The sequence below is a fragment of the Lissotriton vulgaris genome, chromosome 6 (assembly GCF_964263255.1).
Source record: "Lissotriton vulgaris chromosome 6, aLisVul1.2, whole genome shotgun sequence".
Lineage (NCBI taxonomy): Eukaryota > Metazoa > Chordata > Amphibia > Caudata > Salamandridae > Lissotriton > Lissotriton vulgaris.
Window position 1 is genome coordinate 1,834,726,174 of NC_141694.1, and position 22,869 is coordinate 1,834,749,042.

The 22,869-nt window shown below is 45.2% G+C and overlaps 1 protein-coding gene across 2 annotated transcripts in view; it reads left to right on the top strand.

Annotated features, from left to right (window-relative positions):
* Positions 1–22,869, top strand: part of DNMT3A (DNA methyltransferase 3 alpha) — a 1,977,379-nt gene that overhangs the window by 493,901 nt on the left and 1,460,609 nt on the right. The gene's annotated exons all lie outside the window — the stretch shown is intronic.

Genomic DNA, 22,869 nt, shown 5'->3' on the forward strand with positions numbered 1-22,869 from the left:
ACCACTTAAGCAGAACAGATTTACTGCCATGTGTCTGCTTGTTGCCAATTTCTTAATGGCAGTGTTTTAAAAAATAAATGTTCTAAGTTGAGGCCTGGTTTTACTTTGGGTTGCGTCACTTTTTTTGTGCATCCCGATGCAAAATCTCATTTGTTAAATATTATACTGCACTTAAATGTATTCATGATTGACCTCTTAAACATGTGTGAGGACTTAAGAACTGATGTGACTTCTTGTGATGTCACTTCCTGTGAGGTCATAGGCTGCGATACCACCTCTGATGTCACACAAGATGTCATGTGTCATGATATCACTTGCATACTGCCTAACTTGGTTAGTCCCCCCACTTGTACACTGTATTAGTTGGTTCACTGACCCCCAGGAATCACTGGACCACAGGTTCAGAATCACCTGTCTACATGGCTTGTCCCTCCAACAGTCTGGAGAATTCGGAATGTAGGATTAAGTAAAAAAAGAAAAGCTTGATTATCTGTATGATTGCGGAGGAGACTGGTGCTTGACTACTGTTATTGGAAGAGATGTATTTATTTATTTATTTATAAAATTTCTAGAGCGCACAAATACCTTCCGGTGTCTCGGCGCTAGAGTTCGTTAAGATTGCAGAGAGCTCCTACATAACTTACTGGTTGAAAAGCCACGTTTTAATGTGCTTCCGAAATATAAGTAGGGAAGAGCTTGATCTAATATTCAGAGGGAGCTCATTCCACAATTTAGAAGCAGCAATTGTGAAGCGTTTATCGCCCCATGTTGCTTTCTTAGTGCGTGGGATGTGAAGTAGCTGGGATGCCTCAGAGCGTAAGGAACGATTGGGTTTATAGGGAGTGATGGATTTTTTTTAAAAGTCCGGTCCGGTATTGTTCAATGTTTTATAAGTGATGCACAAGGCCTTGAACTTTGTACGGCTTCTCACAGGCAGCCAATGAAGTTGGCGAATGATGGGCGATATGGATGAGAATTTGGGTGTGCCAGTTAAAATTCTTGCCGCAGCGTTTTGCACTAATTGTAATTTATTCATGACTTGTTCCTGTGCATTTAGCCATAGTCCGTTACAATAATCAATCTTTGAAAGGACTAGTGTAGACATTAGGGTTTTACCTGAGTTTGGAGGAAGAAAAGGGAGAAGCTTTTTTACCATTCTCAAAGTATAAAAGGACGCCGAAACCACTGCATTAGCATGGCTATGGAAAGTAAGCTTATTATCGAATAGAACTCCGAGGTTCCTAACTTTTTGCACTGGGTGAGGAGGATCTCCCAGCTCTGCTGGCCACCAGACTGGTGACCAAGACGGGGTCAGATCACCAAAGAGCATGACCTCCGTCTTGTCAGAGTTTAATTTTAGGCAGTTCTGGTCCATCCAAGTGCACATTGCTCTCATTCCTTCCTGGAAGTTGGCGGCCACTGCAGCTCCGTTCCTATGAATAGCCAGGACTAATTGAGTGTCATCGGCGTATGATGTTATTCCTATTCCGAATGACTTGATCACCCTCGCTAAGTCCGATACATAGATATTAAAAAGCGTCGGACTTAGCGAGGAGCCTTGAGGAACTCCACAAGGTAAGGTGAAATCGGGCGAATAATAGCTACCCATTTTCACAGACTGTTCTCTGTCTGATAGAAAAGATGCCAGAAGAGTCTTTGCTTTGCCTTGGATGCCCATGGCATCGACACGGTCGATCAAGATGTTATGATCGACCGTGTCGAATGCAGCCGATAGATCTAAGAGTATCAAGATTGCTGTACCGCCTTGGTCTAGAATTATTCTAACTTCTTCAGTTGCTTTTATCAAGGCGGTCTCGGTGCCGTGACCCTTTCTAAACCCAAATTGGGTCTCATCTAGTAGGTTGTTATCATCAATAAAGCTAGAGAGTTGTAAATTAATTGCCTTCTCAAATACCTTAGAGGGATAAGGAAGCGAGGCAATGGGTCGATAGCTTTTTAACTCTGCTGGGTTTAGTGTTGATTTTTTTAAAAGGGGCTTCACGATGACTTTCTTCCAGACTTTAGGGTAATCTCCTGTCTGGAACATCGTGTTGCAAATGTGGGTAAGCACCGGGGCTACCTGATCAGATGCTAGTTTAAGTATACTTGGGGGGGCAAGGGTCCATAGGAGATCCTGATTTGACCGCATTCATAATTTCCTCTATAGATGCTTGAGGAAGCGAGGAGAATGTTTCCAGGGTTGGTCTGGTAGATATCTGAGGAGCAGCTGGGCCAACTATAGCATCAGAGATTTTTTGTGTGAAGTTATTAAAAATATCTGTAACTTTTCCTTCGAAAAAGTCTGCAATTTCATTACAGAAGGCTTGAGAAGGTTCTCTAGAATCAGGAACCGTAGGGTTGGATAACTTTTTTACCACCTGGAATAACTGTTTGCTCGAATTTTGAGCTGATTCTATTTGTGTGGTGTAGAAATTACATTTTTCCTTCGTAATAAGTTTCTTATAGTTATGCAGGGCTGTCTTGTATCTATCTTTATCGTTGTTGTCGTAGTTCCTACGCCAACGTCTCTCTAGATTGCGACAACGTTGTCTTTCAAGCCTTAGTGATTCAGAGAACCATGGAGCAGAAGGTTTATTACGGTTAGGCTGCAGTATTTTGAGAGGTGCCACATGATCTAGTGCGTTGTTCAGCCAGCGCACATAGTTGTTGGATGCCTCACCTGGGTCATTTGAGTCTTTGAATTTAGTAGTTTTTAGTGCATTATTAAAGGCATGGTGGTCAATATTTTTCCAATCACGACATTTAATCTGTGAGCGTGCAGAGGGCGCGTCGTATTTGCGTTTCCTAATTATTATAGAAAATACGACTGCCGAATGATCAGTCCATATAACTGGAATCACAGTAGGTTGATTCATGTATGGATTATTTGTGAATAATCCGTCCAAGGTATGACCAGCTTGGTGGGTGGCTGAGGAGACTCGCTGTTCTAGGCCTACAGCTTGAAAATCAGAGATAATCTTGATGGTATCTTTATCCGCATGATTTTCTAGATGAAAATTAAAATCACCCAGTATTGTATATTCTTTGTAGACAGCTATTGGTTCTAATAGAAGATTGAGAGCTTCCAAGAAAGATGTGCGTGAGGTGGGAGGTCGGTAAAGTAATGTGCCTTTAAAAGTTTGAGTGGGGGAAAGAGTAAAGGTGAAACATAAGACTTCCATGGAATCATGGATCATTGGCTCAGTTTTTAGAGCCAGGTTAGCACGATGTATGATAGCTAACCCACCCCCTCGTTTTCCCGAAGATCTGTCTAATCGGGTGACATAATAGCCATCAGGAGTAGCTATCTTGAAATCCGGGCCAGAAGCAGTCTCTGCCCAGGTCTCAGTTATAAACAGGATGTCAAGATTTTGAATGGCTATAAGTTCAGCGACCTCATCCCTATGTTTGACAAGGGATCGGGCGTTTATAAGAGCACAATGTATATATTCTTCTGGGGTTAGTGGCAACCTAGGGGCAGCTAAATTAGAGTGAGGAGGAGTGGATTTAAAAGAGCAGTTTGGGCAGGGATTAATAGGCAGATTAGCCAGAGAGTCTGCACAGAAATGGGAACATCTTTTATCAGTTAAAGTATTGCCTATACACAGAAGTTGAAATCGAGTGTAAGTTATTACCTTAGGAATATTGTGGTTGTTGCATGAGGCAGGGGGTCTAGCGCGCAGCGCGGAACCAGCGCGGACTGGCGCAGACTGGCACCCCTTTGGCACGGCTTCGGCGCGGTGTCGGCGCTCCCGCTGCGCTCGACCGCTGCGCTTTAAAGAGACCATTTTATACTTGAAGCCACGCCCCCAGCTGGAACGCTAACTCCGTTCTGCTCGGGGAGGCGGCTCTGTGGTTCTGAAGCTAGCCCTGCCCTCCACACAAACGGCACGAAGCCGCGATGGAACGGGGCTGGGGGTCCACTAAGCGATAGCTTTAAACGGTAAATTTGTACATATGTTTTTAAGCGTCTTAGCCAAACAATTCTAGTACAAGTGAATGTGCTTTTTAAAACAGAGTAAAATGCAATTTAAAAAGTAAGCATCCAAGCATGTAGATTGTGATTACAAGCTCACCCGGGTAGTTTGGAGTGAAGAATGGTCTTTTTAGAGAGTAGTCTATACATGAGTGAAGAGGGTGTACATTTTTATCCTTCATGCATTTTAATCTGCTATATACTTTGTGAATTATGCTTAAATTGACAATAAAGTCATGATTTTGTTTTAAGGCGTTAACCACACTAACAACTGGAAAAGTATTTGTGGGTCAACTCTGCATTCATGAAGAATGTATTAAGTACATTTTGGTGATTTATACTGTTATATTCCATATAGGTACCCTATATAGGCGCAGGTAACACTGCAACCTTTCACCTATATCCTTCCCTACATTGCATACTTAACGGTTCATAGGGACTGACCTTTTACTTAGATACGACACTGCATTCAGAACGCGTGTTTTTCCCTAGTTCGAAATTCATACATTATGCATGAGGCTTCTTGGAAGCACAGCAGGATGAACCTCTCCTGTATAATATCTATGTATAAAGTTCAAGCCCGACGTCATCCTTTAGGCCGACACAGTAACACAGCAAGGTAGTACCCCTGGGGAGACCTGTGGGTATATATACATCATGTCTTGCTTAGACAGACAGAGGAGACCGCGTCTTCCCAGCTGACACACTGACCAGAAACGCTGAGGTTCCTGTATGCAGACACTTCAGCTCGCAATAGTCAGACATCCCCGCAGGGTGTCCAACTCGAGACCAGGACGGGGTTCCATGTTCTCTCCTTTCTCGGGTAATGGGGTTGACTAGACCTTAGAGGGATTCTTGGCATAACACCTACATAGATGCTAGATGCAAATGGTCCAGAACGCCGCAGCGCGATTACTTTGCGGCTGCAAAAGAAACAAACCTATTTCAGGACGTCTTAGGGAACTTCACTGGCTCAGAGTGGAGATCCGGCCGAAGTTCAAAGTTCTAAGCTATATGCATAAAATTAAAGCAGGCACGGCTCCAAAATATTTGAAATCACTGGTTAAGACATACTCCCCAATACGCACACTGCGGTCGTCCACCCAAGAACTTTTCTGTGTGCTCAAGGTCAGACTCGCAAGAATGGGCGGGAGGTCCTTCGCCTTTTTGGGTCCTAGGCTCTGGAACTCCCTCCCATTGGCCATTCGCGCCGAGTGCTGCTATGGCCTTTTCCGAAAAGCAGTTAAAACCTGGTTGTTTAACCAATAACCTACGATTTATTGGTCTGTGGCTCTTGTCTCCGTTAGCGCCGGGAAACCCTACCTGGGTAGCTGTCGCGCTTTATAAACTGAAAAAATAAATACATTTAGGTACATCTAGTTAGGGAGGCATCGTAGGAGTACGCACTTTCTTATCTTGTTTTTATGTACTTGTATATACTCATGATTACTGCAAAATGTAGAACTGTACCATCACTTTACTTTCGTGTTGCTGCTAATCATATATCTCTGCTACTGTCTAATGGTTGTTACAACACATCTATTTTACACTAGAATAACAACTGTTCAATAAATCCTTATTGAAACGCCCAGACTGTTTATTCTGTGTATCTCTGAGACAAACTAAGTGAGCATGGGTGACTGAGTGAAAAGTAGTATACTGTTTCCACGATCCTGGGGGGATCAGGGTTGTCATGTTCTGAGGTTGCCAGAAACTATTCTCTCCCTGATAAGAGGTGATTCTAGTAGCACTGTGAGCTAGCTTATGCAAACAGGGTGCAGGTACTCGGAAGCAGTCTACCACCAAACCCACAGTTTGTTATCTGAACGCACAGATCCTGTGTAGGATATTTAGGAACTACACGACATGGCGGCACCAACATTGGTTGGGTACTTTTTTAACAGTAGCATCTGAGTACTTCAGTTGTGTTATTCTCATAGACCCTACTTGCAAAACACCAGAGACGTCTGGAGTCGGTGGGCACATAAACTCCGCCACAGATAAGTAGGCGAAAAATCATTTTTACCGGCTGTTGGTTAATCAAGCTTGAAGGACACGGTGTTCCTAAAATTGTGCATAAAAAAACCTTATCTTAGTTCCCTTGGGCAAATTTCTTCTTTACAAAAATGACTGCAACAGTAGGTGATGTAAGGTGCTCTACTCCTCTTGGCAGGAGAAGAAGATGCAGACGCAATTCAGATTGCAGAAACATTCAGACACACAGTCACCCTGAAACTGTTAGAAAATGGTTTATCAGCTAGGGGTGACTTAGTAGTTTTCGTGATTGAGGCACACAAATCTAACAAAACTGAGGTGTTTTATTTGTGGGTTACATTCCCAGCAGCAAATGGAAGAACAAAAACATTTCACTTTTACACAGAAGGAGATGCACCAGCACAATACTGTCCGTTCGAGGACATAGAGGTTCCGCTCACGTACCAGGAACACTTATATTGGTTTAAAGGCGCAGTACCCCATATAAGAGGAAGAGTAAGATTAGGCCCACTCTGAGGGGAAGGGGCAACTTGGCCAATATTAGCGGCCTACACACCACATCCTGACATTGACACAATGCCACCAGGAGACTTACTCATACAACACAAAAATTAATGACACAATTCGTCATGAGGACATTTACAGTCCAACCAGCAATAGTTGCAACAGATGAAACTCAATCTCAGGGTACAGCAACTAAAATCACACCACAAACATTACATGCAGTGATGGGCAAAATGCCCACAAAACGAGAACAAATGCCATTCTTGGTAGCTCAGAAAATAACACAGCTAGAGGCAGTATTCACGAATACTAACCCGTATGAAAAACACAGAATACTAACAATCTGCTTGCCCATGGGGATAACACCACAGATAGAGGTTTGTACCACGTGGGGTACAGTTTTTGCTGCCATTTATACCAGAACTCATGGTATACCTTCCTTAGCAGTGATACCAGATGTATTGAGACCAATGCAGAACGAGTACGGAGCAGAGCCTGCACTTAGGTTAGCGTTGAAGTTACTAGGTAACTATGCCCAGGTATCAGCTATAATTTGAGCTAATATTAAAGGGGAAGCAGCTTCGATGGCTATCCCCAACGTCTAAGGGAGTTCAGTCCTTTAGAACAGGAGCACGAACTACGGAAAATAATTGGAACTGCATATGCAGAATTAGGCAGAGACAGATTGGGTGGGAAAGCTTTAAAACCACAACTAATGGGCAGTCCTGAAAAGGACATTTCCAAGCAGATACCTGCTTCTTCTAAAAAGAAGTGGAATAATAAAAAAATAGCAAACATTTTAAGGAAACAGATCTCAATCCTGAGTTAGATCGCCTCCACAGGAGCCTTCTGAAAAGAGGTATAACCTCAGGAATAGGGATAATATTAGGAAACCTGACAGGTATCAGGATACTGATACACGTTCAGCTTGTTCCTTTCAGGTTTCATCAAAAAGCTCTGTAACGGAAGGGCGGTCAGAAAGACCAGAAGCACATACAAATTCCGGAGAAAAGCAGCACGCGCAGAATTACACTTCTAAAAAGGAAGAGAAGCCAAAGCAAAAAGAAGACAGTTGCAGGTTTAAAGATCATACATGCCCAGAATTCTGAGGACTCGACTACTGAACGGGGAATGGGCTGAGACGATGCTAGACAGTGCAGCAGAAGTAACAATAGCTTGCCAGAATCTGATTGAATTTCTAGTGATATCCCGGTGGAAACACCTGATACTAGAGTAAATGTCCCACATAGAGTATATGAAATAAAGCTCCAAATGGAGGGGGAGAAGTGTAGAAAGGTTAGAACCTGTAGCGCTTACGGCCAGTAAATGTAGACGCAGGGTAGTACTAGGTCGAAATCGCTGCTGCACTACAACTCCCAGAATGACCTGGGTCCTGGCAAATCGGAACTCGTATCCAGGTGCAGCATTATAAGCTCCTCCCTGACGCTGCTGGGTGCTTGTCAATCCTTCCATTAGATTTTGATAGAGCTTGCATGGTGAAATACTCTGAGACTGGTGCCGCGGACGCTTTCCTTCCCGCTAGGAGGACGCCGAGGACTGGTTGCCGCAGACGCTTTCCTTCCCGCTAGGAGGACGCCGAGGACTGGTTGCCGCGGACGCTTTCCTTCCTGCTTCGAGGACGCCGAGAACTGATCTCCGCGGACGCTTGCATTCCTGCTTGGAGGAGGTAGGCTATTGAACTCAGCACCGCCGTGCTAGTTAAACTGTTTGCTGCCTCAGAGCTCCTGTTCAAACTTGAAGGGTGTCTTCTCAACAACTTCATTTTTCTGTTGTTCCCTTCCCTTTTTCCCGGAGTGCCACCTGTCCCATGCGTGTGTCTCACACTGGGATAGTAGGCGCTATTGGGAACTGGGAAGACTCATCACGCTGTGGTCCCCGCTGGCGAGATACCTAAGGTTAGTGGCTTGTGTGTTCTCTTCTTGGGTTACCGTTCCGCTGCTAACCGCGACAGAACCTTACGTTTGGCTAGGACATTTTGTTAGCTGAACAAAATTGTCCACCAGCATTCGTCATGGATTGCCCTAAAGGAGCAACAGTAATTCTGCCGGCATTCTCAGATCATATTCCAGGCACTAACACAATTATGCGCGGGAATGGGCGGTAGCCCAAGCTCCAGCATTATATAACAAGCATTGAAAATGCAATAGGTCTCGCCCTCGTTTAAGTTTAAGCAATTCTGTTTGTAATTAGGTGGCTTTTTAGCTTTGCTTTTATTAGTGTCTTTGAAACTTTCATGTACCTAACATGCATATGTATGCATATATGTATATGTATGCATGCATTTATATTTGTATTTATATAGATATGCAGATGTATATATATGTTTATATATGTATGTATGTGTATATACACACATACATATATATATATATATATATATATATATATATATATATTCACTAAAAAAAAACATAGGTTTCACAATCGTTATAGTTGGGAATTAGCATTTAAAAAACCTTTGAAATTCACAGAAAAAAACGTTGGTTTCACACCAGTTATAGTTAGCTGAATATTTCACTCATACAAAACCATTGAAATTCCCACGTTATAGTTAGTTGGACTCACTATAGCTCGCGCGCCCGCAATCCACTGCTGATGATGTCACATATTACATCATTCATGACATGGTCAGTGACATCACTGATGACATCTCAAATGACATCACTGATGACATCACTGGTGACATCATCCAGTGTCTGTGTGTTTCTGTAAAGTTTAAATATATTTTACATAATGAAGAATGAGTGGATGTATGTGTCTGGATGAAAGATTTAGTAGGTACATGACTGAATGTATGAGTGAGTGATTAAATGTGTCTTACTGAATGCATGGGTTACTGACTAAACTGTCTGAATGTGTGCATCAGTATGTCTGTTGTTGTGTAAGCTACTGCATGTGTTGATCAGTAGCTATATAAGTGGCTATATGTGTTATTGATTGGTTGCCCGAGTAATTGTATGGGAGACTGAGTGTGTGTGTGGGTGCCTGGGAGGTGTGTGACTCTGTGCATAGATGTGTGAGCAGTTGATTCACTTGGTGTATGAGTTCAAGAGTGCATGTGGAAACAGCTATATGGGCGGTTGACTGTGTGCATGGGTGTGTTGGTGAGTGAATGGATATCTCAGTGCTACATGTGCAAGTAAGTACATATGTAAAACATAGTGCTTGGGAGAGTTGGCATATGTAAATGACTATACATGGGAGTCTGTGATTGCGTATGTGGCTGTATGGATCAATGTGTACTTTTATCAGTTATTGCAAAAGAGGGTAACTGTGTTCGTTTATGTTAGAATAAGTAAAGTTTAGTGTGTATAACTGTGTAGATGAGGAATTCGGAGTTTGTTTGATTCTTAGTATAACTGACTAGGTGTGTGAGTAACTCCGTGGATGAGTGGCAGTGTGTGAGTGTCTGTATAGGTGTATGAGTGCATATGATAGTGTTGTATTGATGAGTGACTGCATGTATGAGTGATTGTATGGGTGAATGAGTGGATGTGTGTGTTGTCTTAGGAATCAGTGAGTTTGTATGTAGTAACTGATATTGGTGTGTCAATGGTTTCAAGAATGGCAGTCTGTATTTCACACTGGGTGTTTCAAAGGTTAGATTAGAGTGTGAAGAGGTGCATTGTATTATCACATGAATGATGTCTTCAGTGATGTCATTTGAGATGTCATCAGTGATGTCATCAGTGATGTCACTGACCATTTCATGAATGATGTAATATGTGACATCATCAGCAGTGGATTGCGGGCGCGCGAGTTATAGTGAGTCCAACTAACTATAACGTGGGAATTTCAATGGTTTTTTATGAATGAAATGTTCATCTTACTAAAACTGGTGTGAAACCAATGGTTTTTTCTGTGAATTTCAAAGGGTTTTTTTTTCTTTCTTTTTATTGAAAATTATAAACAAGCAAGGCAATAAGGAACATTTACAAAGTAGCAATTCAAGCAAGGGAGGCACAAGGTATACAGAATCATATGCAATCGGCAATGGGATGGGGGGAGACGGGGAGAAACAAGTCAGTGCGTCATTAAGATGATATTTCTGTAGGGACGTGGGGAGAAGGGGAGAAGGATACATCAGTGTTAGTTGTCACAGGCGAAGTGCAAATATCACCACGATAACTGTTCCAGGGACCCCATATCTTGTTCCACTTCCGGGGGCGCCCCCGGCCACGTAAACCGTTTTCTTCCTAAACATCGCCCAATCCATATTCTCCCTCCATGCTTCGACTGTAGGTGGCCGCTGGGACCCCCACAGCTGCGCAATGTCTCTTTTAGCAATCATATTTCCAAGGGTCGCCCACTGGATCTGCGCAGCATGATAATCTGTTGGCTCCCACACATTCAATAAACAGCGCCTGGCTTCAGGCAAAATAGCAATACCCGTAGCCTCCTCCATAATTTTATGCACCTTGTTCCAGAAAACATTTACATAACAGCACTCCCAGAGAATGTGGAGAAATGTCCCAACAAGCCCGCAACCCTGCTTACACAAACCATCTTCAGAAAATCCCATTCTAACCAGACGGGGGCCTGTAACGTAGGTCCTGTGGAGTATCTTTAGCTGCACTAACCTGAGAGGGGCCGAAATCGCAACCTCCTTAGGAGAAGAGATTGCAGACTGCCAGTCCTCATCGTCCAATTCTAAGCCATCTCTGGTCCATAAGTCCCGGAGCTGAACCAGTAGGTCCGCCCTATTGTTTATTCGTTTTTTACAGATCAAGGAGATAGTACTGTCCGGCACATGGCAGTCTAGCACCCTATTCTCGAGCGGGGACGACTCCAGGATCTTCTCACCCTCTGAAAAAACAGACTTCAAGGCATGGAGATCTGAAGATATTGGAAGTGTTCCCTATCATTCAATTGGAACTTTGTCTTTAGTGCCTCAAATGATTTGATACGGTCCTTCACCCAGAGGTCGCCCACCTTACTGATCCCTATCAGGTCCCACTTCTCGAATCCCTTGGTCTTCCACAAATTGCCAAGTCTCTCAGAGGCGAAAAGCGGGGTAGCCAACGTCATGCGGTCTTTCCATCCCATTGCATTATTCGCATCATACCACATACGCACCGAAGTCTTCGTAGGGCCCGACAGACCCCTACCATCTGACCTTGAATACAGAGCTCTATTATAATCACCCCCAGGCAACAACCACCTATCCATGGTGAACGCGGGGTTAGATGGACCATACATGCCATGATTAATGGCACTCAATTGAGACGCCCGCTTTATGTCAGGGAGAGCTATACCCCCATCATACCAAGGGAGTGTCAGCTTTGCAAGCGCAATACGAGGTCTACCATCCCAAATCAACTTGCTCTGGAGGTCCTCCACTGCACGAAAATAACTAGCCGGAACTCCATCAGGGGTATTTTGGAGTGCATAGAGGAACCGTGGCAAAGACATCATTTTGAAGAGCGCAGCCCGGCCGAGCGGCGAAAGCGGGAGCTTACGCCAGCAAGCCACGTCCGATTTAAACCTATTCAACGGAGGGATCAAATTATGCTCATAACGAGCCACCGGGTCGAACGATATGTAAATTCCGAGATACCTGAACCCCGAAGACGTCACCTGGATGGGACAAACCCGTGGGTGAGGAGGAACCTCACCCCACAGTACATAAAGGCCAGATTTTGTTCAATTTATAACCAAACCAGAATTCTTACCAAAGGAGATCGGTACATCAAATAGAACTATCAGCGATTTCCGGGGAGATGTTAGGTAAGCAGGATATCATCCGCGTAGAGCGAGATACGATCCTCGAAGTCAGGGGACCACCGAATACCCTTCATCGAAGGCTCCCACCGTATCCATGCAGCAAGGGGCTCAAGGGCAGGGCGAATAGTAGCGGCGACAAGGGACAACCCTGCCTCGTACTCCTACCCAATCAGAACGGCTTAGAAACACGTTGTTAACAACGATCTGTGCCAGAGGTCCCTCATACAGGAGCTGCACCCAGCCAATAAAGCCTGAATCAAATCCGAACTTAGCAAGGGCAGCCCACAAATATGGCCATTCCGCGGTATCGAACGCCATCGTGGCGTCTAAAGAGGCCAAGATGGCTGGCTCACGTAACGTTGCTGCCCTCGCAAGAACACCATGCAACCGCCTGAGATTCAGGGCTGTGTTTCTGTGCGGAATGAAACTAGATTGATCTGGATGGATCAGATCGCTAATCAGTTGTTAATCGATTGGCCACTACTTTTGCGAGAATCTTAGGTTCCGCATTTAAAAGAGATATCAACCTATAAGAAGCACACTTATCCCTCGGTTTTCCTTCCTTGTGGATCACCACTATGGTAGCCAGACTCTGATCACCGGGAAGGGAGCCTCTCTCACGCGATTCCACAAACATATCTCGCATAAGGGGAGCCACCTTGTCGGGACGCAATTTGTAAAGTTCAATTGGGAGACTGTTGGGACCCATAGCCTTCCCCGACCGCAAAGAGCGAATAGCGAGAACCACTTCATCTATTGTTATCTCCAATTCCATTTGTTCCTAATCTGCCTCAGACAAGCACGGCAATGCAATATCACGCAATAACAAATCCGAATCCCCTTCCGGCCGTTCTGACACAGGGGAATAGACTGCTTGGAAGTGTTCCGCGAAACACTGGGCGATCTCGCTAGGGTCGACCACCCGCTCACCACTCATTCTCTCAATCTCCGGAACAACACGATTCGCCCTGCCTTTCTTATCAAGCCACGCTATTAGTTTACCCGCCTTGTCACCAACATCATACAATCGACCCTGCTGCTCCCTATTCCTGGTTTTCGCCGCATCTGTGACCAATGCTTTGTATTCCAATTGTTTAAGATGCAAAACATGCAGCTTCTCATGTGTACAACCCCGCTCGAGGTCACTCTCCAGATCTACAATCTCCGACTCAATCCGTACGACTTCCTTATTTCTACGTTCCTTCACACCCGCAATCAAAGACAAAGCCTGGCCTCTAATGACTGTTTTGAAAGCCTCCCAAAGGGACACAGCAGAAGACACAGACCCCTCATTTTCCATAAAATACTGGTCAAGAGACTTTACAAGGGCAGCACGGGTCTTAGGATCCCGGAAGTACCAGGGGTTTATCAGGGCTACCCTACCCTCCACACCTGCATGCAGCTCCATCTAAATCTATATTGGGGAGTGGTCAGATATACCCCGCGCCAGATGTCTAGCCTCGGTAACCGCGGGGGCCTGAGCCGCGGGCATCAATACATAATCGATCCTGGAAAGGCTACCATGTGCTCCTGAATGAAAGGTGTATTGACGCTGGGAGGGATGTAATAGCCGCCAGCAGTCTACCAAGCCCAGTGTGTCTATAAAACTGCGAAGCCAAGTCTGAGCACTCTTGAGGACCCTAGGCGGATGCCGATCCTCTCCACCAGAGACCACTGCATTGAAGTCCCCACCCAATACCAGAGTCCCCTCTGGGAGGGAAAGGATGACTCGCCCAAGATCCGCAAAGGTAGTCGATTGCAGGCCCGGGGGAATATAAACAGATACCAAGGAGTGGGTGCGACCCTCCCACCTACCAGTGACAGCCGCATAGCGCCCTCTATCGTCCAGAACCGTTGCGTCGATTTCGAACGGGAGGGAACTCCTCATTAGAATGCCCACCCCTCTAGATTCAGAGGTAAAACCGGCATGGGCGACTAAACGATAACCCCTCCGATTCATGGCCTGACACGTGCTACCTATTAAATGCGTCTCCTGGAGGAGTATCACATCAGGGGACAGACGTTTCAACATTTGCAACACAACCCCACGTTTTATCCTGTCTCCCAACCCATTCACGTTCCAACCCCACTACCCCCTTCCCAATAATACAGACAAGTCCAACCCTCTTCAGAACTCGGCACTCCGATCAATCGATAACACAATACGTTGCCTCTAAAAACCCCAAAACACACAAACCAAGACCCACCCACCCCTCAACCAATGCCCGTGACAAACCCCCCCACCCTGCACCCCTGCATGAGCCTAAAAAGCCACCCTCAACTTGCAGTGTGCCTGTCGCCCTAGCATCCAACTAAACTACAAAAAGTAAAAAAGAGGAGAAGACCCTCCATCAACCCCCCCCCCAATTGTCACATTGTCACTATAGTTCAAGCAGCATATATAGCAAACCACTTTCTGAGGCCAGCACGATCGGGAATCAAGGTCGAGCGCCTACTTCTGTTCCTCCGACCCGCCCTCCAGTCCGTTCATCCTGTCCACGCTGATTGGGCAAAGTGCCCAGCCAGTCCGCCACAACCTCTGGACGATCAAAAAAGTATGTCCGCTCCTCAAGTTCGATCCGCAGTTTAGCCTGGAAGAGCATCGCGTATTTTAGGCCCAAGTCTCGCAGCCTCCTTTTAACACCCAGAAAACTTAGTCTCTGTTTCTGGACCGCCTGCGTAAAGTCCGGGTAGAAACTCACCGAGGTATTCTCAAATTTCGTGGGCCCACTCATCCGCGAGGCCTGCAGAATTGCATCTTGATCTCTGAAGTTAAAGATCCTGGCAATATTAGGCCGCGTGGGGCTCCCAGCTTTGGCTTTCCACCCGGAACTCTGTGAGCCCGTTCGACAGTGAAAAACTTGCTCATTCCTTTAGGTGCAAGATGGGAGACTACGAGGTTTTCCACAAAAAGATCCGCTGCAGGATCCTCAGCTTTCTCCAGGACTCCGATAATGCGGATGTTATTACGCCTAGCTCTTCCCTCAAAATCCTCCAGACGACGGGCAAAGAGTTCGTTGGCGGTTCGCAAGTTGCGGACCTCGGTCTGTAATTCAGTGACATCCCCTTGTCAAACTGGCAGTCTTGATGTCCAAAGATTTGACCTTCTCGTTCGTTTTGGACAAATCAGTACGAATCAGATTGACGTCTATAGCCACTGTGTCCAACTTATGAGCGAGAATCTCCATTTGCTGTCCGAGGGAGGCTTTACTCCCGTCAATGGCGGCCATCGCGTCTTGCAGAGTTAGTTCCGTTAACAAGGCAGGAGCGCCCCCAGCATCTTCCATCGTTTTACCCGGTCCACTGAGGGATCCCTTTGTTTGGGCGTACCGATCCATATTGTTGGACTGGCTATGTCCACCTCGTCGCGTGGTTTTTGCCTTTACCTTGTCTCCATCAGTTTTGCTCGCCATCGCGAATGACTCGAGCCTCGAGGAGATATGGCGGCACCAAGTCTTTAAGACAAAAGGAGCAGCGGCAGTCAGAGGAGAACAGCCAGGCCTATGTCCTTTATTGCAGTCAGATCAACTATCGAACGTGCCACGTATAACAGCAGCCTCCGGCCCAGGGGGACATCATCCGGCGAGACAGCCGAAAATGAAAGTGAAAGTCAATCGGACCGTCAGCCCGTCCCACCTCAGGCCGATGTTGATCAATTACTGCACGGGCATCATGCCAACTCGAGTCCCAGGAACCACAACGGTGTCGGCCGTGATCTTCGGAACGTCGTATCTTCGGTTCCCGGTGTCCGATTTAGAGTCTGACTGCAGGAATCGCCTCCCCGGTGGTTCGTCTATACGAATTCGTTGATGAAGATCAGGATATATTACAGGATAGATGTGGGAGGTAGCGAGGGTCTCGGGAGCCCTGTGCTCACGCTTCCATCTTGGTTGCGCGCAAAGCTCCTCCTGTCAAAAGTTTTTAAATGCTAATTCCGAAATATAACGATTGTGAAACCTATGTTTTTTTTTAGTGAATTTCAAAGGTTTTTTAAATGCTAATTCCTAACTATAATGATTGTGAAACCTCTGTTTTTTTCAGTGAATTTCAAAGGTTTTTTAAAAGCTAATTCCTTTGTATATCGAGTTTGTAACTTACGATTTTTAGTGTTTTTTTTATTAGCCATTTTGTATAACTATTATTTATTATTAATTTATTGATAAAAAATATTTTTGCAATGTATTTTTCTTTTTTAAATAATTTTTTCCTGGGGTGCTCAGGTTGCGCGCACCGGTAAGCTCACCAGAGAGCGCAGCGAGAGCGCCATTTCTGCATTCGTAAAAAAAAATATGTATGAAACTAAATAATAATGCAAGACATTCAGTACTAGACTTATAAAAGTAGTATTTTTGATTTTCAGAATAGATATGATTTTGCATTTCCGTAAAGCTAGCAAAGGGTCACTTAGACGTGCCGCGTAAGCGCCCACGGAAGCGTTTCGGTTTGCGCAGCGTAAGCGCGTCAAGTCATGTGATCTTAAATTAGCACTTTTCATTGGTTGCTAAGTTTTTTTTACAAATAATGAAAACCTCACCCATTTCCTTCACTTCTGCTTTCACTTTTGTGAATGCAAGACCTGTTTGTTTCTGCTCAACCTTTTTGGGATTATAATGGCTGCTAGACCCACCAGTAGCAGTGTGGACTCAAATGGGTTCATAGAAGAAGAGGCTCCTCAGCCCAGGGTAAAGGAGCACTTCATTTGGAAGTTTTTCAAAATACCAGCAGATAAAAAAAAGTGAATGCTCCTAAGGTAGAGTGCAAAATTTGCAATACTGTCCTTTCACGGGGTGACCCTACAAGGAAATACAGTTTTGGAAATTCGACCATGATTCGGCATGTTCAGAGGAGGCACCCCCAGAATTATGCTCGGGAGAATGTTAGAGCTCTGGCACGAGATGCTCCAAGGGATGAGGAGAACAGAGTTTTGCTCTTGATTTTTAGACTGCATCGGTACCTACTTGTAGGTACTTAAATCACCCACATAACACAACCACTCTTTTTAGAGCTACCCTACCTCTAAGAAATCCAAATTCTTATTTAAAACTATTTTCTTTCACTGTTTTACCCTGTGGTGCGCTCAGGGTGCGCATACCGGAGAGCGTACATGGGAACGCACCCAGCGCTTACCCCACGAAAAGTTTAAAAAAAATAATAATTTTTTGCCTTTCAGGGTCCTTCTAGGCCCCCCTCAGAAAACTTAGGGGGTCAGGGGATGTCTACCCTGCCCCCTTTTAATCATTTCCCCCTTTTATTTTCACCTCAGGTGTCTCGATTTTACCGAGACACAAGATGGCGGACTCTCCGGACTGTTTAGAATGTTGACAGACATCCGACAGCCAATCACCTTTCCGCTCGCGCACTCCCGTAGCGCGCCGGGTGCGCTCCCCGGTACCAGCGCATACCAGTGAGCGCTCGGAGCGCGCCTATAGATATATATGTGTTTTTGAAGTTAATTTTCATAAAAACCACTGGAGCATTTTTCACCAAACATAGCAAAGGCACTTCTGCGTACCAGTCCCTACAATTTTACCAAATTTGGTGTAATTCCGTTCAGCGGTTCGGGCTGTAGACTTGTCAGACCGTCCTATGGAAATGAACATGGGGAAAACACGTTTTGGGACCCCCCTTTTTTCTCAGCCCCAACTTCACGAATCCCCCCGAAACTTTCAGGGAAAGAGCAGAGCGGAGCTGGCCACAATTTTGCAAAATTACACGAAAATTCCTCAACCGACGCCAAAGTTATTCCCAATAGAATGTTGCGGATTTCCTATGGTAGCTAGGTCCTAACTATAACTACCTACTGGCGACCGCCAGGAGGTAATAAATGCATATATATTTGTACATATATATATGTGCATATGCGTGCACGTAGAGAGTTAGAGGTAGAGGTAGAGAGAGTCGTAGAGAGAGTCGTAGAGCGAGAGGTAGAGCGAGAGGTAGAGCGAGAGGTAGCGCGAGCGGTAGCGCGAGAGGTAGCGCGAGAGGTAGAGCGAGAGGTAGAGAATGGTAAGAGGTATAGAGTGAGTAGTAGAGTGAGTAGTAGAGTAGTAGAGAGAGTAGTAGAGTGAGTGACTAGTAGAGGGTAGTAGAGAGCAAATAGTAGATAGTGGAGAGTGAGTAGTGAGTAGTAGAGAGAGGAGTAGAGTGAGTAATAGAGAGTAGTAGAGAATGAGTAGAGAGAGTAGTAGAGAGTGAGTAGTAGAGAGAAGTAGAGAGTGCGTAGTAGAGAGGAGTAGAGAGAGAGTAGTAGAGAGTGAGTAGTGGAGAGTAGCAGAGAGTGAGTAGCAGAGAGTGAGTAGCAGAGAGTGAGTAGTAGAGAGTGATGAGTAGAGAGTAGTAGAGTGTGAGTAGTAGAGAGTAGTAGAAACATTGCTAACAGATTTACGCACATAAAATAAATACCATTATAGGCACACGAGAATAGCTAGCAGAGTAGTGTAAAAAATAAATATGGTTATAGGCACACGGTAATAGCTGGCAGAATAGTGTAAAAATTAGTACTATTATAGGCACACGGGAATAGCTTGCAGAGTAGTGTAAAAATAAATACCATTATAGGCACACGAGAATAGCTGGCAGAGTGGCTAAAAATGTTGTACACGACCCCAGCATGCATTAGCCTCATATTGCCGTTATTGATTAACTGCTTGTTTTTCTGCCGCTCAAGTGGAGACGCGAAGGGCGGGCATGTAAAGCTATCTTCGAAACACCCTCCCCAACACTTCAGCTAGTGATGCTCTCTCCCCAGAGGGAAGCAGGGAAGGGAGAATGGTTGTTAGAGGAGATGCACCACAGAGCTGTGAGCATAGTACTGCCGGTCAAGATGGAGGTTCGATGGCAGAGTTGTGTGTGGGGAGGAGTGCACGAGGAGTGCATCAACCCTATTACTGGAATATCGGATTTGTCGGGCAGTGCTTAAAGTCACGTGTGACTTTCTTGGACAGTGTTGCACCTTATTCACAGTGTTGGGGCAGCAAATACTGCTGAGTATGGGGCGCTATGAGAGGATACAGATCTGCTGACAAAGTGATCTCCACATTGGAACCCCCGCGATTGGGAAAGCTCGAAATTGACTAACATCGAGAACACACTAGTCTTGCTGATGTAGTGAAATGTAAGTGCCCAGTTCTTACCCAATAGCGCTAACAGACCTTTGATAACTAACCATATCGCATTTGGAAAAAAAATAAAACCCTTAAGACAATAGTGAACGTCTGCAACTCGAAGCGGTATCAAGCGCTCTACACGCTTTTCAAAAAGTTTTTTTTTAAACTGTCGTAAAGTGGCTCAAGCACTTTAAAGTATATCATAATGTCCATAAAAAGCTAAGCACTTCCTGTTGCCTTGTGTTTTTCACACACTCGATGTGTCTCTGACAGTGAGATGGGCACCTCAGAGGGTTGAACGGTGTGCCTCACACTACAGGGCATCCGGTAAAGCACACACACCCAGGGTTACACAGTGGAGCTCGCACCCCGGGGAGTCCGACAGAATCTTGCACCCCAGGGTGCCGGACAGTGCAGCTTGGACAGCGGAGCTCACACCCCAGGGTGCCGGACAGTGTGTCTCGCGCCGGGGCCCGTGCCCTCCATCCACCCACCCAGATGCGTCAAGTACGGGGTACACTGCTGCTGGGGTAGGCTGGGAGCGGGCTCACCTGTGCCCCTCACACACACAGCTCGTGTATGTAATGTGTGCGGGGTTGGTGTTCGCCCGTGGGGTGAGGCAGGCGAGTGGTCGTCTTGGAAAAGCGTTTCCTTTCAGTTTGGCCGGGCCGGTAGGAGCAGTCTTGGCTGAGGTACGAGTTTGATTCATCGGTGACTTTAGGATTGGATTTTTGACTGCGAGCTCCAGACACCAAGTTCAGAGCACCGGCATTCGGGAGTGGTGTGCGTGTTTGGGGGGCGCTCATTTGTGCCCAGACATAAATAATCAGATGACGCTCACATTAAAGCCTCACAGACTGGCAAGGCAGGCCTGACGAAAAAGAATTTAACAAATACCCTGACAAATACCCTGACTGCACCAAGATGTTAAATGAAGTCCAGGACTGAAAACGAATCTTAACCCCAGTCACTGCTTCAAAGAATTCACCCCAACTAGTCTCTGCTGCCCAGGGACTAGCAAAACACTATCTAACCCGCTCTTGCCGCTCATGACAACGACTGCTACCACATTCCCCTGAGCGGTCCCCAGCATTCTAGCTCACCACCCTGTCCATGGCACCCTCCCCAGCTCCGATGTCCTCGGATTCCCGGATCACCCAGTGATGACGTCGCCGGCAGCAAATATAGGAAGGGACGCGGGCCGGGTGCGTAATGGTTTGAGGTGGCATGTGGAGCTCGCTAAATAAAGGTTTCAAATTGTGTTTCCTGTGTTTTCTGTACAAAGCTTCAAAAATGCAGTTCGCCTTGCAATTTTTTTTGGAAAGCGGAAACACAGTTTTACATATAAATTAAACATTTTTACCCTCAACCTTTTCAGCTAGCCGACTCAGTAACGAGAGCATGTGTTTCTTGGAGCGACCAGACATGTTTTCCAGAACAAAATAGCCTCCTGTAAGGCACAGTCATATTCAAAACCTGTTTGGGGTTGGGTAAAATGTGTATGCCGCGTTTACCTTTAAGCGGAGCCAAATTAAATGTTTTTCGAGACCCAGCTGAAACAGAGATCAAGCACGGTCCGCTTTTCTCCATCGTAAAAGGTTTGTTATTATCTTTATGGGTCCATGTGTTTGGCCCCACAAAAGATAAGAAACCTTTTACGGCAGCGGGAAGTCAGACAAGCCCGTCCAAGTGGGCCATCTGACAAAGAGAAAAGTGTACGTCACAAAGTCCTCTTTCCCAATGACTGGCCACCGTTTAGCATAAACGGTGACGCCGGCCAATGGGAAAGAGGGGCGGGGCTTAAAGCCCGCTAGTGAAAGCTCCTCAATCTCATTAAATCTCGCCAGCAAGACTGCGCAGTCTTACGCTAGGCTTCGACCTAAAAACCATGTTGGATGGGATGAGGATTCAACCCACCACATAATTCCTTTAAAAATGCTCCAAATGCACAGACGCAGTAGCCAATAAAGCAAGAAGCTAAAAAACAGATCAGGGAAATCTTGGATCAACTTGAATACCAAGGGGTGATTAAACATGCACCTCTCAAATGAACAATCCTTTGTTTCCAGTCATGAAATCCGACAATACATATCATCTAGTTTTAGATTACAGACATTTAAAGACTTGCACTAAGAGATTCGCAGTCCAAAATGTTCACAGTGCTGCATTAATGAATAACTTTGTGTGGAATAAATACAAAACAGCACTTGATATCTCAAATGGATTTTTCTGCCAAAAGATAGCGCCTGAAAGCAGGTATCTAACAGCATTCTCAGTGCTAGCGTCCCAGCGGTAATTTTGTCGACTCCAACAGGGGTATAAGAACAGCCCAGGGTTGTTTTTCAGTCAGAGTAACTGAGTTACTTCAAAAATTAGATGAAGAGGCATTGTTCTATGTGGATGATATTTATCTGACAGACAATGACCTAGATGAACACCTGAACAGGGTGACTACCATAATTTTGGGATTTGCATCTGAGGGCTATTAATGTAACTTTAAAAAAATCAAAAATAGCCCACCTCAGTGTCCTGTTCCTAGGATATGAGCTTTCAAGTAAAGGAAAGAGCCTGGCAGGCAATTTTTTTTAGAAAAAACGAGCTGCTCCAAGATCATCAAAAAATCTACAATTAATACTAGGATTCCTAAATTTTGGTCGAACATATATTTTTGATTACTTGGAAACAGTAAAACGACTTAACACAACTTGATTTCTCAGCAAGAAATTTGACACAGGAACTCACAGATACACTACGTTCCTTACAAGCTAACATGATAGCTTCCAAACACTTAGACACGCATAAACGTACGCAACCTGGTGATCCGTGTACATGCGGGTCAATCCGGGTACACTTATTTGACATATAATGAAGGTGAAACAGTACCAATTGCATACAAATGACATTTGTACACAAATGCTGAGATGTGCTTCTCAATCACTGAAAAAATTCTGACAGCAGTACAGACTGCTGTAGTGAGAGAAAGAGCACTGGCTCAGGGGAAATGAAGAATAGTAGTGACTCCGGTTGCAGCCTTAAATGCGGCGACAAAGGCAACCCCCCTAACACTAAAGCCTTACATCAGAGATGGATGCAATGGGATAAATCTCTCACTGCAACAGATGTAGAATACAGGTACGACCCAAATTTAAAGACGCAAGAATTCCTTCAATACGAACAAGAATATCCTCTACCTAATGAAATAATGCCTCTGGATCAGTGTGAATAGATCATTTACACTGACAGATCTGCTCAACCGGCCATAGGAAGTAAGTAACAATATAGCGTGGTATGTGCAATCGTTAAAGGTCGCATGCGGGATGGAAAATTCCATCCAAGTTGGACTAAAACGCAATCTCTAGGAGACTGCACGGCACAGTTGGCAGAATTAAAACCACTGATACTGGCACTTGTAAATACGGATCGAGAATTCCCCACACTAATTGTGTGGATTCCTTTCACTCGGTGTAGCCAAATAATGAATACTACTGGGTTAAAAATGGGTTCAAAAATGCTAAAGGTGGCACAATTAAGCATAAAATGCTA